Source organism: Ochotona curzoniae, unplaced genomic scaffold (genome assembly GCF_017591425.1).
Source record: "Ochotona curzoniae isolate NIBS_2020 unplaced genomic scaffold, NIBS_Ocur_1.0 scaffold_1852, whole genome shotgun sequence".
NCBI lineage: Eukaryota > Metazoa > Chordata > Mammalia > Lagomorpha > Ochotonidae > Ochotona > Ochotona curzoniae.
Window position 1 is genome coordinate 3,072,105 of NW_024467087.1, and position 18,033 is coordinate 3,090,137.

The following is an 18,033-nucleotide window of genomic DNA, read 5'->3' on the forward strand; positions in this document are numbered from 1 at the left end:
GTAGTATCACTAGCACAATACCAGTCTGTTTTCATACTGAGTATTAGTTTTGTGACCAGGAAAGCAACATGACTATTTTCACTTGAAAAAGTCAAATCGAATTATCATAATTCAATAATGAAGTGTTTTAATTTAACAGAAACATTTGCAGGAGTATATAAGGTGTAAACACTAAAATCTTGAAGGAGAAAAATAGTTTTACTAATGTAATTTAACATTAACATAAGTATAAGCACCAACATAAAGCACTGTAACCTAGAAAACAAAAACAAACAAAAAAAGTTAAGGAATTTGGGAGCCTATTCAGATGATGGTTAATTCAAAAGTGCTTTTAAAAATATGCCTTTGGCTTCAGGAGCTCAAGGACTTGTGTCATCCTCTACAGTTTCTCCAGGTACATTAGCAGGAAGCTAGCTTGGAATTGGAGCAGCCAGAACTCAAACTGGCATCCGCTTGAAATGCCAGAATCTCAAGCAATAGCTTTGCCTGTTGTGCACTCTGCGTGCTCCAAGAGCTGCATCTTTGGAACACAGACATAAATCGAAAGGTATCCATAAGATGCTTGGTAGAGATCAGAGAAAACAAAATAATCATTGCGGGAGGGCTGTCACATGGTGAGAAAGTAAATTAAAAGAATGAACTAAAAATGGCAAACAAACTTAGAACATACCTTTACAGCTTTTAAGCGAGAAAAAAAGATTTGAGAAGGGATACTGGAGCGGTTTGACATACTCCTTATTATAGACAGCAGCAGCAAAGATCAGTATCTCAAGATATGTCCTGAGAGCTTATTAAAAGGATTCCTATTAGAATCCAAGCAACAAACACAAATTCAATTTTTTAAATCATTTCTCCTTTTCAACAAAAAACATCAAAAGGCAAAGGAGAGGGGTCCAGCCCCATAATGTGGTGTGTTATACCTCCAACTCTGGTGCCAGCCTCCCATACGGATGCCAGTTTGAGTTTTGCCTGCTTTGCTTACCATCCACCGCCTGGCTAATGATCCAGAAAGGCAGAGGAAAATGGTCCAAGTGCTGCAACCATTTGGGAGACCCAGAGGGAGCTCCTGGTTTCTGGCTACTGTGGCCATTTGGAAAGTAAACCAGCAGTTGTAAGATCTCTGTCACCCCATCTCTGTCTCTCCTTCTCACTGTGTAACTCTGCCTTTCAAACAAATCTTTTTCTCAAAAGACAAAGAAGGAATGTCTGTGTGTTTTGAGGAAGGTATGAGGCATGCTGAGGACTGAGACCTAGCACAGGTGCGTCTCATATATGAAGGCAACAGGAGGGTAGCCTGAGATATGCAGGGTATCAGATAGTATCCCATACAGAGATGACATAGATTAATAAACATAAAGCGAAGAAGAAAGGGCAAGAGATTAGGCCAGAAGGGAAGTTTGAAATTTCTGTCGATAACGATGAAATCATAAATCAGTTTGAAGGGTTTTGAGTGGTGGAAGATGGAGACAGTGCACAAGGAGACAGTGATGATTGTTCAGGGGGCAGCTGGCAATGGGATGGAGGTAAGATTACTTAGGTGTTCATTTCTTTTGTTTCAGTTTTATTTTGTAAAAATCAATTCAGGTACGTGTTTTATGAGTCAGGATAGGTAATCAGGCTGATATAAAACATTTGGGAAGGAACAAAATATCCAACAATGGGTTTTTTTGAAAGCCATAACTGAAGGCCAGAGGAGAGTCCTTCTTTTTTGCTCTGTCTCTAGGTTGCCTTATGTGGCTTGTACACAACAGGCATTTAGCCAATATTTATAGAATGAATGGATGAATGAAGACCATCTAAAATGGTTTGACCAATTTTTATCTTATTGGAATAAACATACGACTTTTTTCTAAGGAAACCAATTTGTAGGGCAATGTTTGTTTAGTAAGAGAACATTTGGGGTTCACTTATTTTTAAAAGGAAGACAAGAAATAACAACATTTCTTTCATTTTGTAGCAACGATCTGTACTTGATAATTTTACCACTAATGCACAAGGTGCCAAATATTAGTAACAGCAGGATGAAAATGATGAAATTCTTTTGCTCTTTTAATTAATTACCTGCGTTTGTGATTTTACTTCCTAACCCAAAAGGCAATCATTGCTTTTTAGGCCTCTTTACCGAAGAAAACTTGACTGAACCTGGACTTAGGAATGACAGACTGTCAAGCTACCTAGGAGGGAAACGCTGCAGCGAGCAGTGACTAAGTGTGTGACTTCAGGGAAGGCGGGCTCAGAGGGGAGATACTTAGTACATTGCTAGTTATTTTTTTATTTATTTGTTTTTGTTAGAGTTCAAGCTCTTCTAAAACATTTTTAATATTCAAGTGTAAGTAACATGCAATAAACACTAAATTTAATGGTAGGAAGGGTATTATAAAAGGATTGAGTATTGTCATATATTCCAGCTGTTCGAATTGTAAGGTCGGCCCTTGCTGAAGAGCATATACTGCAGTGGGCTACATCAGCAATTGGAGGGCCCTACTGAGCTAAATCATTCCATCCAGCCTGGTATTTGAGGATTCCTCTTGTAACTTCTTAATATGTATTTCATTTCATTCAAAACTTGTACTAAGACTTTGATCTCAGTTGTATGGTTTGAATAAAGGATGTTCTTTCAAAAAAACAAAAAACCCAAAAACCAAAAAGCCTAGGGCCCAGCGTGACAGCCTAGCTGCTGAAGTCCTCACCTCCCACATACCAGGATCCCATATGGTTGCTGGCTGAAATCCTGGAGGCCCCATTTCCCATCCAGCTCTCTGTATGTGGCCTGGGAAAGCAGTCGAGGACAGCCCAAAGCCTTGGGACCCTGCACCTGCATGGGAGACCCAGAAGAAGCTCCTGGCTCCTGGCTTTGAATTGGCTCAGCTGTTGCAGTTGTTTGGGGAGTGAACTATTGGATGGAAGGTTTCCCCTCTCTCTGTTCTCCTCTCTGTATATCTGTCTTTTCAATAAAAATAAATCTAAACAAAAACCCCTAGACAGCACTGAAAAAGAACACATGATCAAGTCTAAATTATAAAATTCCACCAAAGAAGGTCTTTTGAATCCTAATGATTCCACTCTACTGCTAAAGAAAAATGAGAAAACGGGAGGGGGCGTCTTAGCTCGTGGCTAGTTGAGTCTCCTCAGACCCACTAGTACTACATGTGACTCACACAGTGCGTGCTGTCCTACACTGACAGTCCACATAGGCAGACAGTACTAAACTTGAAGAAGGACTTCTGTCTCTGAGCTTTGCATCTTCTTTTAGCCTTGCCCAGAAACATTCATTTTATAGAGAAGCTCAGAGTCTTCACCATCACCTTAAAATAATGATTCCGAGCTCTCCTACAATTCTCTTCTTGTATTATTGGATACGTTTGGGTTCTTGATGGGTTTTCTCCCTTCTGGTATTCCATGCCTGGTGAATAGTGGCTATGCCTGTATTACATGGCAGGTATAGTGTGAATTCCAAAGAGCAATATGGCACAGTTTATCTCTTGGACAAAGTAAGAATGCAGACTCAAAGGTTCTAGAAACATCAAATTCCAGGGTCTTGAACTTGCTTGTAAAGCCAAAATATCTGAGGTATTTTTTGAGGCTGTATCCGTGAATGTGAAAACTAAAGATAGAAAGGAAAAACACACTAGAAGATTGCATTAGGAGTACTGAGAACAAATACTGGAACACAAGATTTCTCACTGAAAATTAGTATAATCAGGTGTGGCATGCATATTAGGCTATAAAAAAAGCAAGTAGAAAGAGAAAAGGTAAGCACATATTTTTAGAAGATAGTTGTGGGAAAGAAATTGCTAGTGGCAATGAAAAAGTTAAAGAGATTCTGGGCAAATTAATGAAGTGAAAACTAGATTAGTTAATGAAATAAGCACCACAAAATTAATGAAGCTGACAGTTGGAGCTCGAATTCAAAGAACTACTCTGTACATGCAAATTTGAAGCCTGGCCTCTGAAGGTCTCGAGATGCCGACTACCAACATGGAGCTGCATTCTACATTGTCAGTGATACTTGCTTCCAAATAATATCAATATACAACACATCTTCAGGTCTCTAAGGCATGGTTTTATTTTTATCCTGCTGGAAAGATGGGTGGAAGGTTGAATTAGACCAAGAGATCAAAGAATAATAAACAACAGAGCAGGCAAGGCAAACACCAATTGAAGCAGCAACTATGACTTGAATTGCTTGTCTTACATGTCTCTACCTTGGCTATCCACAAGGTTCTGCTTTTAACCAAACCTGCTGTTGGTTGAGTGCTTTAAAACCTAGAAGCATGCATGATATATGCTATGACACTTGGCTCATGATTTTTCTCTCAATAACATTAAGGACTAAATTCTCTCCTTGTTTCATCTTGTAAATGAGGGAATTAAAGGCCGGTGAAATGAACGCGCTTGCCCTAGTGTACAGGGCTAGAAAGTGGCAGAGCCAGGATTTAAACCTCAGGAAATCATACACCAGAAAAGTATGAGAGTGCGATTTTTAAAGAAGATTTATTTTTTTAAATTGCAAAGTCAGATATAGAGAGAGGAGGAGAGACAGAGAGGAAGATCTTCCACCTGATGATTCACTCCTCAAGCGACTGCAATGGTCAGAACTAAGCCAATCTGAAATCAGGAGCCAGGAGCCTCTTCCGGGTCTCCCACATGGGAGCAGGACCCCAAGGCTTTGGGCTGTCCTCAACTGCTTTCCCAGGCCACAAATATGGAGCTGGATGGGAAGTGGGGCTGATCAGGATTAGAACTGGAGCTCATATGGGTTCCCAGTGCGTGCAAGGTGAGAACTTTAGTAGCCAGGCTATTGCACCAGGCCGTGCTATTTTTGTTTTAAATAAACTAGTTTGTTTCAGAAAATTTGCCAGGCTAGCATAGATAGCTCCTGTATAACCCCACCCCTAACACCAGGTTTTCCATCTAGGCAATCATGATATATATGTAATAATTAAGGAATGAATGCTAACACAGAGTTAGTAATTAAGGTCATAGGTCCTCGGGTTTTCCCAAATGCCCTTTTTACGGTTTGGGATCCTATCCGAGGGATTGTATCACAGTCAGTGCTCGTGCCTCCTGAGGCTCTTCCTGGCGGTAGCAGCCTGTCTGCCTTTCCCTGCCCTGTCCTTTGGAAGGTGACCTTGACAGTCTGGAAGCTAACTGCTCAGGTATTTTGTGGAATGTCTGTCAGTAGGGATTTGTCTGATTTTTTTTCTCATGGGTAAACTTTTGGTATTGAACTTGATTACCTGGGATAGTGTTGGTGAGGTACCTCCTATATAAAGCATTTATTTTGTTTTTCCTTTCCATTCTAAGATAGTTCATGGAAGGAAATCACCACAGGGAGTCCATATTTAAGTACTGGGAAATTACATGCCATTTCCTTGAGATCATTCTTCTGCAAGGAAGATTTGTATTTTCTTTCCAATTCACTTATTAAATTCTTTTTAAAATAGATTTATTTATTTTTATTGGAAAGTCAAATTTACAGCGAGAAGGACAAACAGATGGAAGATCTGGCATCTGCTGATTCACTCCCCAAGTAGCCACAATGGCCAGAGCTGAGATAAAGCACAGCCAGGAGCCAGGAACTTCTTTCTGGGTCTCCCATGTGGGTGCAGGGTCCCAAGGCTTTGGGCCATTCTGCACTGCTTTCCCAGGTCACAAGCAGGGAGCTGGATGGGAAGTGGAGCAGCCGGAACGCATATCAGCACTCATATGCGATCCAGCAGCTGCAAGTTGAGGCCATTAGCCAGTAGGCTACCAAGCTGGGTCCTATTTTTAAAACTGTTTATACAGGAGATTTGTAATGTAATCCAATATTGATTCATTTTGTTGCCTACACATTGATTTTGGCTTAACAGTTAGGAGCTCTTTTACTTGCATGTACCCCTCTGTCATATATGTATCTAATGTTTTCGATATTCCATTAATTTTTAGTACTCTCATATGCTCCATGTTCATCTTACATATTTCTTGCTTCAGGTCTACAGTCGTCATTCTTCAAGGAGCCCTAAGTGTCAGCATTGCTGCTGGGGTGCCACTGCTCCTAGGCCCTCACAGTCAACAGATCAAGAAGGTATGTGTGTGTACTACCCTTGTACATGTACATGCACATATCTATGAAGACTTCCATATGCACCCTTAATCTGTATTATGCCTCCAGCCATCTGCCGCGAATTTATTTCACTTTTATAAACCAGGATACATATATAGCATCATTGGAATTGTTCATCTGTATTTGCATGGAAGACAATTTTATTGAAGAAGATTCAGAGCGTGTGAGTCATTCCTTCTGTGCTTAGTTTTAGAGACTGCATTCATTTTCAAAGTCACTTAGGTCAATACCATTTGTTCCAGAGACTGCTGGCCATTCTATCACAGTCTATATTATGAATGCTCTCCTTCCACAATGGTCTTTAAATTTCACAGGCACAAAAGTTTATTTTTCTTGCTATAAAGTTCCGTGGCTGTTGACAAATGTGTACTATAAAAGGTCCCACTACAGTATCATGCACAAAAGTTTCATCACCTTAATAAAATATTCTATTCCTCACTTATTCAACCCTCCTTACTGCAAAACCCCAGGTGACCATCTAGATGATTTCCTGTAGTTTTGCCTTTTCCAGAATATCATGTAAAATGAATCATGTCTTTTCAGATTAATACCCTTCATTTAGCAGTATGTCTTTAAGATTCATTCAGGTCACTCGTCATCCGTTCATTTTCATCCGTCCGTATCAGTCATCCGTTCATTTTCATTACTGAGCAGTATATCATCAAAGGTTTGAACCACATCTATTTATCCATTCACCCACTGAAGTACACATTGCTTGCCTCCAGTTTTCATTATAAATGAAATTAATCTAAATATTCATGTTTTTCTGTAGACACAAGCTTTCCATTCATTTGCATTAATACCTAGGAGTATCATTGCTGAAGTCACATGTTTAATTTTTCTCTTAAAGATTTATTTATTTTTATTGGAAAGTCAGATTTATAGAGAGAAGGAGAGACAGAAAGGTCTTTTTTTCCGCTGGTTCACTCCCCAAGTGGCTGCAAAGGCTGGAGCTGAACCAATCTGAAGCCAGGAGCCAGGAGCTTCCTCCGGGTCTCCCATGTGGATTTTAGTCTTTTTTTAAAGACTTATTTATTTATTTGAAACAAATAATTTAAAAAAGAAAAATGAAGAGACACACACACACAGAGACAGAAATCTTCTATCTGCTGGTTCAATCTCCAAATGACTGCAATAGCCAGAGTTGGGCCGGTATGAATCCAGGACTTCTGTGTGGGCTCGGGGGCCCAGTCATCAGTCATTCACACCATGTTTTTTTTTTTTTTTTTTGCTTTACAGGCACATCAACAGGAGTCTGAATGAGAAGAGGTGCAGTTAGAACTCAAATTGACAATTAGAAGGGATGCCAGAGTCACAGGCAGCAACTTTACCTACTGTGCTGCAATGCCATCTCCTAGTGTCACATGTGTAGCTTTATGATAAACTGACAAAGCACCCTCCAAAGCAGCAGTATCATTTTTTTATTGCAATCAGCAGTATATGAGTATTCCTGTTGCTTGGTATCCTCTCCAGCATTTGATATTTTCAGTGTTTGGTATTTCAGCTAACAATAATAGTTATGCAGTAGCATCACATAGCTGCTTATTTGTATCCACCTAATAATAAACGACTTGAACGTATTTTCATATTCTTATTTGTCATCTAGGGCAACCTCCTTGCGGAGGGAGCTGTTTCTCCTGGTCCATATGCATGTTGCTCAGTATCTCTACATATGCATCTTCTTTGATGCTGTGTTTATTCTTATGCATCCCTTTACAAGAATTGCTTTGTTTACTCTTGAGACTTTTATTAGTACAAGTTTTGATTCAAGCTTTTTATCAGATATGTGACCTGCAAATATTTGCTCCTAGTCATGATTGGTCATTTCAGTCTCTTAACAGTGCATTTTGCAGAATGAACATTTGGAAATTGCAAGAGCCTTGGTTTAACCTGGGTCTTCTATATTTCTTCCTTTCAGCTGTCTGCCACCTTTGAGCTCCAGAGTCCTTCATCTCTCACCCACTCAGATGGTGCCACTGACAGCACTGCAGAATACCTATCATCAAAGCCTTTTGCTGCTGGGCAACATTTCCATTTTCCGGAAGCATGTCTAGAGAACATACCATACACTGGCCTATTCTTAAATATGCCAGACAATTTTGGCTCTGCACTTTGTACTTTAGGATGTTTTTTCACAGATGTCCTCTTGGCTCACTCTCTTCTTGCTATGAATATTTTCTCAAATATCACCTTCTGTAAGGCCTGCTTTTTTGCAGAGTGCTACAGCTCATTGTCCAAAATCCAGTTGAGAACCACTTGCGAGTATATTCAGAACTTCTTCTGGTGCCTCAGGAATTATGAAAAACTCAGGACCTGGAAGCAAATCGTGAACCTTAGCCCTTACTATGACCTTTGTCTCGTGTTAAAAATTAACAAAACCTAGATTCCCAGTGTGTCATCTCTCCAATATTTCCAGGTGATAACTGTAGTTACTAAATTACAAAAGCAGTGCTAGTTTGCTCACTGATGTTGCTCAAAAAAGTAGGTAAGCTGATTTGTAATCATTTGAACTTTTATCATGAGACCCTATGCAGCATTTTTAACTTTACATGGGGAAACATGATATCAGTGAACATATATTTTTTTATTTTCCAAAATTCTTGCCCATGCACAATAGAGTACTCATTACTGGAGGACAGTATATGCTTGGCTAGGCCAGGACACAGTTGATCAGGGTCAGTGATCATGGTTGGAAGTGTGACTGGTTTTCCAAAACACACAATGAAAGCAAACAAAGTACCAGGCCCAAATCATAGCCCCCTACCTCCACTGACACAAATTTCCCAGGCCCACCCACTCACTCACACTCACTCACTTAGCTTTCAACCCTGGCCTCTGACCCTGATCTCCCCAGATCCCAACTTCCCTGTCTTCCAGTAGCATCTTAACATTTCTTTTTCTGATGACCAGTCTGTTCCCTTCTTTGGTGTACTGACCTATGCTGCCCCTTCCTGATTTCCCTAGCTCCAAAGGCTCTGGGCCAGACACATTCCCCCCCCCCCCCGTCCTCACCCCTCTCCCTCCTGGCTCTTTTCTTTGTTAGGACACAACACATTATATAAATCAGGGTTTCTTATTCGTAGCAATAAGGAACTTGGTTTAGAGATACACAATAAGATTGGGGTTAAGAGCAAGTAATGAGGAAATATTACACATTAAATAGATCTGAACAGCTTACTTTAGCAAGGATTTGAATCTTGGCTTTTCTGACCCCCCCCCCAAAGCCGTCCAGTTACCCAGCTATTTCCGTTGTAGTGCACAGTTTCTCTTTCCTGAGGACACATTTCTTTACTGAATGAGGCATTAACAGCAAAACTCAAGAATATTGCAACTTTGTTTACCAGCAAGCAAAACTCAACCCACTCTCAGAATAAATGATATCATTTTCAGTTCCTTCATTTAAAAAATGAGACTTTTTACAATGAAACTGTTTACTATATCTTGACCATAGGATTCTGGACTCTCTGCCATTGTCCATGCCCGCAATGATGGACATATGACTGAGTATGAAGAACTATATGTTAGTAATGATATAGAGGAACTAGGTGGGGGGGGAGGGAATTGGGGAGGGGATAAGGGGATATGGAACTGTATCATAAAATGATAGCAATGATAATAAAATGTAAAAAAAGAAAAAATGAGATTTTCAAACATCCTGAGAATCTTAATTGCTTTGACAATGTTAGCTGAAAGGTGATAAAAGATAAGAAACAGAAAGAATAATAATTAAGATTATACAAAATATGCAGTTATAAACTCAAATCAATGGCTGCCTGAGCTTGACTGTAGTCTCTGCTTTCATTCCATCAAAAATGAACACAGTCCTTCAATTGATAGGATGCCTTTTTGTAAGGCTTACCAATGGCACCAAACCACCACCATGGAAGGAATAAGGCAAAAAGAAATCAGACTCCTGAGAGACAAAACTAATTTGGAGAACTGAGACATGTGCATTTATAGAAAGGAAAATGCAAATTCAAGGTCAACAAGGAGCTGTGTGATAGACAGTAAATTTGTGAGTTCTGGAAATCAGAATTTCTACAGTATTCTTACAGTTGAGGATCTTTGACCACCAGAGATGTAAAATTAGCTTCCCTTATTGAAAAACTGTGTAGGCAGAAAACAACCAAACCATTCCATCGTAGAGGCATGCCCTCTAACTGTCCTGGAAGAAATCTACATTTTATGGGAAGGTGTTGGGATGTGCACAAGCATCTTGGTAATGCTGATAACAATGACGGAGACGTCACTCAACACAGTGCTGGTGTTGAGCCTGTGAGGTGCCTAAGCCTTCTATATTACCTCCGTATTACACAAACTCAGGAGGCACAAGGAACACCCTCGGATTTTTACTGTTTACCCGAAGATAATAGCCTCTGGTCCATAAGCTGCTTTCTGAAAACATTCCATAACATGGAAAATCAACTGCCATGGATCAGCCTTGGAAGAACAATGTATTCTATTGGTACACCTCATCCTGAAACTTGCAGCTTATGGGTATCGGGTACACTTAAAGCAGGGCCTCTAGCAAAGGGGCAGAGAATCATTCTGAGTGAATAAACAAATGATTCCCCAAAGTAAATTCTAATTCGTTCACTTAATAATTCAGGATTACAGTGTTTAGAAATAAAAAAAGAGGTGATGGATCATTAAGCCAAAATAAATGCTGGAAGTGCTGGGACACTGAAAAATAAAGTGCTGAAAATTCACCAAACAAATCAGTAGTACATGGGTGGGCATAGCATATTACAGACCGAAGTGGCAAAGGCTTGTTAATTCCCCTTGGAGAAGAGTTCTTGGGAAGAGGATGAGAAATATTTACAATGGAAACAAAGGAAAACAAATGCAAATTACTGTGCTACACAATGTGCAAGTCATTCCCCTATTATTGCACCTGATTCACACAAAATGCATATTTGTTATTCATATTCATTCACAATTTATCTTCCTCCAGCAAATATTATAAAATATATAGTATGGGTCAGGCAGTATTCTAGGTTCTGGGAAGACCACAGAATAAGAGAAATGAAGTCTTTTTCTCTTATAGTCTGTGGTAACAAGTCATAAACACAACACATATTTTAAGACTCTATATGGAACAGGAATTTCTCACAAGTATTGAGACATCTTTCAGGATGTCCATGTTCCACATCAGAGTTCTGGGGTTTGAGTTTCAGCTTTCGCTCTGATGCCAATGTCCTGGTAATGCATACCCTGGAGGAAGCAGGTGGTCCCTGCCACATAAACGGGAGACACGGACTGGATACTGGGAACCTGCCTCATTCAGCACCAACTAATGTGAGCATTTGTGACTGAACCAGTGAATGGGGGATCTATTTCTGCTGTTTCTCTTTCTGCCTTTCAAACAGAAAAATTTTAAATTGACATGTGTACAAAGAATAAAATGTCCAGTGCCCCTGTATATCAGATGTGAGACAATCCTTTCAATAGAGAGGACAGGAATTAAGGTTACGTCTGAGTTAAGGTCAGAGAGATGAAAAGAATCCAATCACATAGAAATTGGAGGGAGGTAGTAATAGGCATAACAGCATTCCAGGCAGAAGGAAGAGAAAGGAAAGGCCTTGATGCTGTGAGATTTTCCCATTTTCTTGCACCTGAAAGACTGCTGCTAACATAGCTGGAACTTAGTGAGCCAGATGGAAGACGAGAGCAGGTGAAGCCAGAACCAACATCATGGGCTGATTGGTGATGTTCTTTTTTTTTTTTTAAAGATTTATTTTTATTATTTTTTTATTGGAAAGGCGGATATACAGAGAGGAGAGACAGAGAGGAAGATCTTCCGTCCGATGATTCACTCCCCAAGTGAGCGCAACGGCCAATGCTATGCCGATCCGAAACCAGGAGCCTCTTCTGGGTCTCCCACGCGGGTGCAGGGTCCCAAAGCTTTGGGCCGTCCTCTGCTGCTTTCCCGGGCCACAAGCAGAGAGCTGGATGGGAAGTGGAGCTGCCGGGATAGAACTGGCGCCCATATGGGATCCCGGGCGTGCAAGGCGAGGACCTTAACCACCTCGCCACCGCGCCGGGCCCGATTGGCGATGTTCTTATAGCCAGTGGAAAGCAGTGTGGAATGTGTGTTTTATTCCAAGTGGAATGGCAAGACAAGGGGGATAGGGATTATAAACCAAAGTGTATTTATTTATTCATTTTTAAGGTTTCTTTATCTGAAATACAGAATGACAGAGACAGAAACAGATCATCTGTCTCATGATTCACTCCCCAAATGAATGCAACGACTCAGATTGTGCTGGGCTTTAGTCAGGAGCCATGAACTCCTTCCCGGTCTCAAATTACTGCTTCCCAGTCACATTACTGGGAACTTGATCAGAAGTGGAGGAGTAGCAGTGGTACTCCGATAGGGAACTCATTCCCAAGTTGCATTTTTAGAAGGTGAGGAAGTAGAATGGGAGAGAACTAGAGTAGGCATGAGGGAATACACTTTATGTGGGAATGCTGGTGAGGGACGGCCGGGGACTGGCTAGTGTGGTGCTGGAGGGCACGTAGTTAAACAAGGGCGATGGTGTGGCGGTGGAACTTGGGGGAAGGACCTGCTGATGATTTAGATGTGGGTGTAGGGAAAGTGAGGAGTCAAGGACAACTGTTGCTTTGAGGACCGAGGACTTTATTGGACACTGTTGCCATTGTCTGAGATGGGTTGCACTTGAGAGAACAACAATGAGATGCAATTGGGATATCTAACAATACTGTGAGAGCATGTTATGTTATTGTTTGACAGACAATAAAATTCAAACTCAGAATAATGCAGGCAGAATTCTAACACTGGTCTTCCTAGGCCCCCAATATGGAGAATATCCAGGATCAAGGAGCAAACATTCCTGCAGATGCCTTACTTTAGCCCACAACTTCTCCGGTCACAGATAAAACCTCCCACTTATATCATTTGCTGGTAATTTCCATGGCCAATTATTATATTGGAAAAGCTCAATTTCTATACAGTAGTTAACCACTAAGAAGCCACTACTATTCCAAAGTGAAAACCATTCTCTAATCTAGTAGGCAATTAAAGCAATCACTATTGGCTTATTCTAATCTGGTTTGATCATGATAGAGTTCTATACATCATCGAACTGTTTTAATTTGCCTGAGAGTAATCACACTGATAACTTTTTGGAATGTGTGCACTATTGACTATCCTTTGGAATCCAGTTACATAGAAATTCCCTCTGGAATGGAAATTTTATTCTGGGAATTTGAGTTTCAGATTCTGCACCTTGAACAGCAAAAGGTAGCAATAGGGCATAACTTTTTCTTCAGGCTAAGAGAGCACACTTGGTTACCTTTGAAAACAAAAGACAAAGGAGTTATCTTAAATTGTCCTTGGAAGCAGACTGATAACCCTTCAAGTAGCTAAAGGCAGATGGAAGAGAAGGTGTTTTGTGTTGTTTTTTTCTCTAATCAAACAAGCCTCTTGCCCCAGCTGAGGCTTTCTCGACCTCACCAGGGGCAGCCATAAGAAGGGCAGGTCAGGAGGTTAGAAAATGTGGAGAGAGGTCCTGGGGTCAGTTTTGGAAAAAATAAACCACAAAGAGGAAAAGGTTGCTGCCCACTACAGAAAGGACTGACATTTGGAAACACATCTGCTACTGGAGAGCTCAGTGAAAATGGGGCTCAAAAATCGCCCACTGCCTACGAGCTGTGACAGCCAAAGACCACAAATGAGACAAAGCAATTACTCAAAGTCACTCTCTTTTCTGGTTCCATGGACCTCAGCTTGTTGTCTGAAGCCGACCCTTTCTGACATGAAATAAATATATCAGAGGCTCTTTTGCTAAAACTATATTCTTAAGATTCCTTTTACCTCATGGCCCTCGGCATCTGTCCTCACAATTACTGCCATCTTTGATATTCTCCACTTCCACCACAAACACCAGAGTCAGACCCCATCATCTCTCATCACAGCTTTCATCAATAGTACCCTAAATGTGATTCCGTACCCACTATCATCTTCCCTCCAATCTATTTCTCAGAGTAACCTGTCGAAAATTACCTATTCTTAAGTAATGTCCATATCTAGAACAGTTGTTCCTTGTACCCCTTAGAAAGTAAGCATCAAATGATAGATCTTTCTCATACTCTTGCCCCAGTGTCCTCTCCAAAGAGTGTTCCGGAGGCAATAATTTAATTTTTCAATTGATCTCCGGGCAATATCAAAGCCCATGCAATGCTTCTTACCTCACCTTGGGACACTTGATCAAATCCATCTATCCCAGTTCTTATCCTGCCTCTTCTAGAACATTCACTCCAATCCTCCCCCACTGCCACTTCTGGATACCTTCAGGTGTCTCTGCTCCTGCTCATTCATCATTTCCAAAGTTTCCTCCAAGTCGATAGATGAATTGTGACCCTTCCTTCTCACCCACAAGAAACAAAACCTTTGCATATGTACACCTTCAATGAATTTAAGGTTCCCAACAGCAGTCTTTTTAAAAATTATATTTGCATATTAAAATACAGAACAGCATTTTCTTTTAAATTTCAAAAGTGTGGTGATAAACTTGTTGTTCTTGATGGTTAGGTGTCTCGCGTACCAACTTAAAGTCTGTATTCTGATTATATGTTTTCTAAACCACTATCTTGCAAAGTGTTAGGAACTTTTGGTCTCAACTGAGAATCCAGGACTTTCAGCAAAGAGCAAAACAGGGACAAAAGAAAGAACGACATTTGCAATCTGATACTCCCTAGAGGCAAACTCCTTCTCATGATATTGCAAGGATCACAAAAGTCCTCTCCTAGAATCTCATGCCCCACAACCAGATCTCATGAATCTTCCTTTTAATTATTTATTTTTATTGGAAAGTCAGATATACAGAGAGGAGGAGAGACAGAGAGGAAGATCTTCTGTCCAATGATTCACTCCCCAAGTGGTCACAATGGCCGGAGCTGAGCCAATCCAAAGCCAGGAACCAGGAACTTCCCCCAGGTCTCCCACATGAGTGCAGAATGCCAAGGCTCAACTCAACTGCTTTCCCAGGCCACAAATATGGAGCTGGATGGGAAGTGGGACTGCTGGGATTAGAACTGGCGCCCATATGGGATTCTGGTGCTTAACTGCTAGGCCACTGCACCAGGCCCAGATTTCATGAATCTTGATAAGAACAAATAAGATCAAATTTTTTTTTTAAAGAGAGCAGAGCATAGAGAGAATGTGGAGACAGAGGAGAGAAATGGCACAGTAGTAAGTGCCCACTGGGATTTGGGAGAACACTTTACAGGAAGGTGATAATATTTGCAAAGGACCTTGAGGTAAAAACATGATTTATCAGCCAGAAATTGATAGGAATGCTGTCCTGGATGGAGGAGAGAGGGCAAAATGGGGAGGGAAGAGTAGAGAAATTGAGAGGTTCTTACAGGTCAAACCTTAATGTTTTATCATGCTAAATTTCCTTTTTAAAATATTTACTTATTTGAAAAGAAGAGAGGGCGTGAGGAAGGGAGGCAGGGGAGGGGAAAGCAGGGGTGGGAGAGAGAATAAGCAAGCACAAGAGATCTTCAACCTGATGGTTAGTTTTCCAGATGGCTGCAATGACCAGGGGGCTGAGCCAGGTCAAAGCCAAGAGTCAAGTTCTCCATCCAGGCCTCTGGCAGACATGGTGTCAGAAACACAAATATTTGAATGATCCTTTGCTGCTTTCCCAGGTGCATCATCAGGTGCTGGATTGGGAGCAGCTGCACCCATATGGATTTCAGGCAGTGGCTTAGCCCATATCATGCTAATTTTCTAAGGAAGAAGCTGTGGAACTATTGTCATAGTATTTATTCACTAAGATGGTTTAGCTTAACAATGTGAAACACTAAATGTTCTGTTATTTATCCTCTTGAACATATGTAAAAGATATAAATCACCACTCCTTTAGGAAATTGATTCAGAAAGTGACTACTTAAATGCACAGGAGTTCCCATAAAACACATGTTTTATCTACCTATGCATTTTATTATTGCATGACGGAGACAACACTGATGATGTAGGAGTTTGCGCAAACGCTAGTATCAGAAGACAATAAGCACTGTATTGCACGGTCTCCCAAGGGTTAACTCCATAGCTTAGCTTGTTTCTCAAGGTGTAACAGGATGGGCAATCTTGGCCTGATACATTTAGCCCCTGGCTTGACTGCAAGTTCCCTCTTCCCTGCTTCCCCTTTTTAAGATGCCCTCGGGGGAGCTTAGGTGTTGCTTGAGCATTGGGAAAATACTGGGAGGAACTAGGCAGACTATAAAAAAGCAGGCTAACTTCAAATAAATGGCATTCTCTTTACAATAATGACCCACTGTGTGTTGTCTTTTTTGTAACCGTAGTCCCTTCGCTCGGCTGGGGGTACACGGTGACACGGGTGTTGCTGACACTGTATTCAAAATCGTGAAATGTGCATTGCCTCTTTCACCTCCTTTCTGTCTCCTGAACTATAACCCCAGTTCAAGTTCTTTAAATTCCCACAGCACTGAAGAAGTGAATTCCCAATTACCTTCCTGTGTCTGGCACAACTACATGTTCCTGCTATAGTAATCCTCTGATAGCATGCCTCTAAAAATGTGTTTCTGCTCAAAAATGTCCATGGTTCTTTATTTCCCATGGCTCCCAATTTCCCATTAACTTTTGTACAACCTCTTCACTTTGGGTTTTAAACCCTCTGTACTTAGGCTCTCACAGGCATTCATATCTGCTTATCTACTGGTGCCTTACATAGGTCTTGTATATCAGACAGATATATTCCTGGATGTGCCCTGACACATTAAACGCTTTCTGTCATGCCCTTCTACATTGTTCCCTCCATCAAGCATATTATTACCTATTAATCTCTGCCTGATAAATTCTACTCATCCTTGAAGGATTTTTTCAAATACCATCAACTCTCTAGAGTATTCTGACCAACCCATTAGAGAATTTGCCATAAATTTCTCCTACATGACTTGCTCACTCACAAGGCATTTTCTGACTCCCTGATCAACCCAGTGGTTGACTTGTAGATTTTTAACAACTGACTCTCAAGAAGTAAAGTTCTACTGTATAGTTCTTATTGATTTAAATAATACAAATGACTCTCTGGTCACTTTCAAGAGATTAGCGCCACATTCTTTAAGTGTAGAATTGTATGATGTGGTTTTAATAATAGTCATGCTTAATAATAAAATCTTGAAACTGCTAAAATTTGTAATGATCAGTTTTTTTTTGAGTTTGTTGCCCCAGTTGCATCATACCAGCACCCCCACTCTTTACATGAAAACATAAGTTCACAGACGGAAGACATTGTCTCTTTAATCATCTCTATCTACCCATCCCATTACTATTCACAGAGATTGATTTTAGACAAAATGTTAGAATATAAAGAACCTTATTCAATTTAGAACGTGAATCTATATCCTCTAGTAAAGCCCTAAAAGGAGATTGTCCATAAGGATACAGAAGGCTGAAGTCCTGTTATTGGCAAAATGGAAGGAAGATGCAGCATCTATTGGCAGAGATTCAGAGAAATTCAATGTCAAAGCAACTAACTTGGATTTAGAGGACTGTTCATACCGCCACCTTTGTTGTATTTGTTGGGATGCAATTGGGTCTGAGTCAAGGAATTAGGAAAGCAAAGGATGAAGAAAACTTCCGCAAAGAAATCTTCATGTTGGGCCTTGTGTGGTAGCCTAGTGGCTAAAGTCCTCACCTTGCATGTGTAGGAATTCCATATGGGTGCCGGTTTGTATCCTGGCTGCTCCACTTCCATTCTGCCTGTGGCCTGGGAAAGTAGTCAAGGACAGTCCAAAGCCTTGGGATCCTGCAGCCATGTGGGAGACATGAAAGAAGCTCCTGGCTTCGGATTGGCACAGCACTGGCAGTTGCGACTACTTGGGGAATGAACAAGCAGATGGAAGATCTTTCTCTCTGTAAATCTGATTTTCCA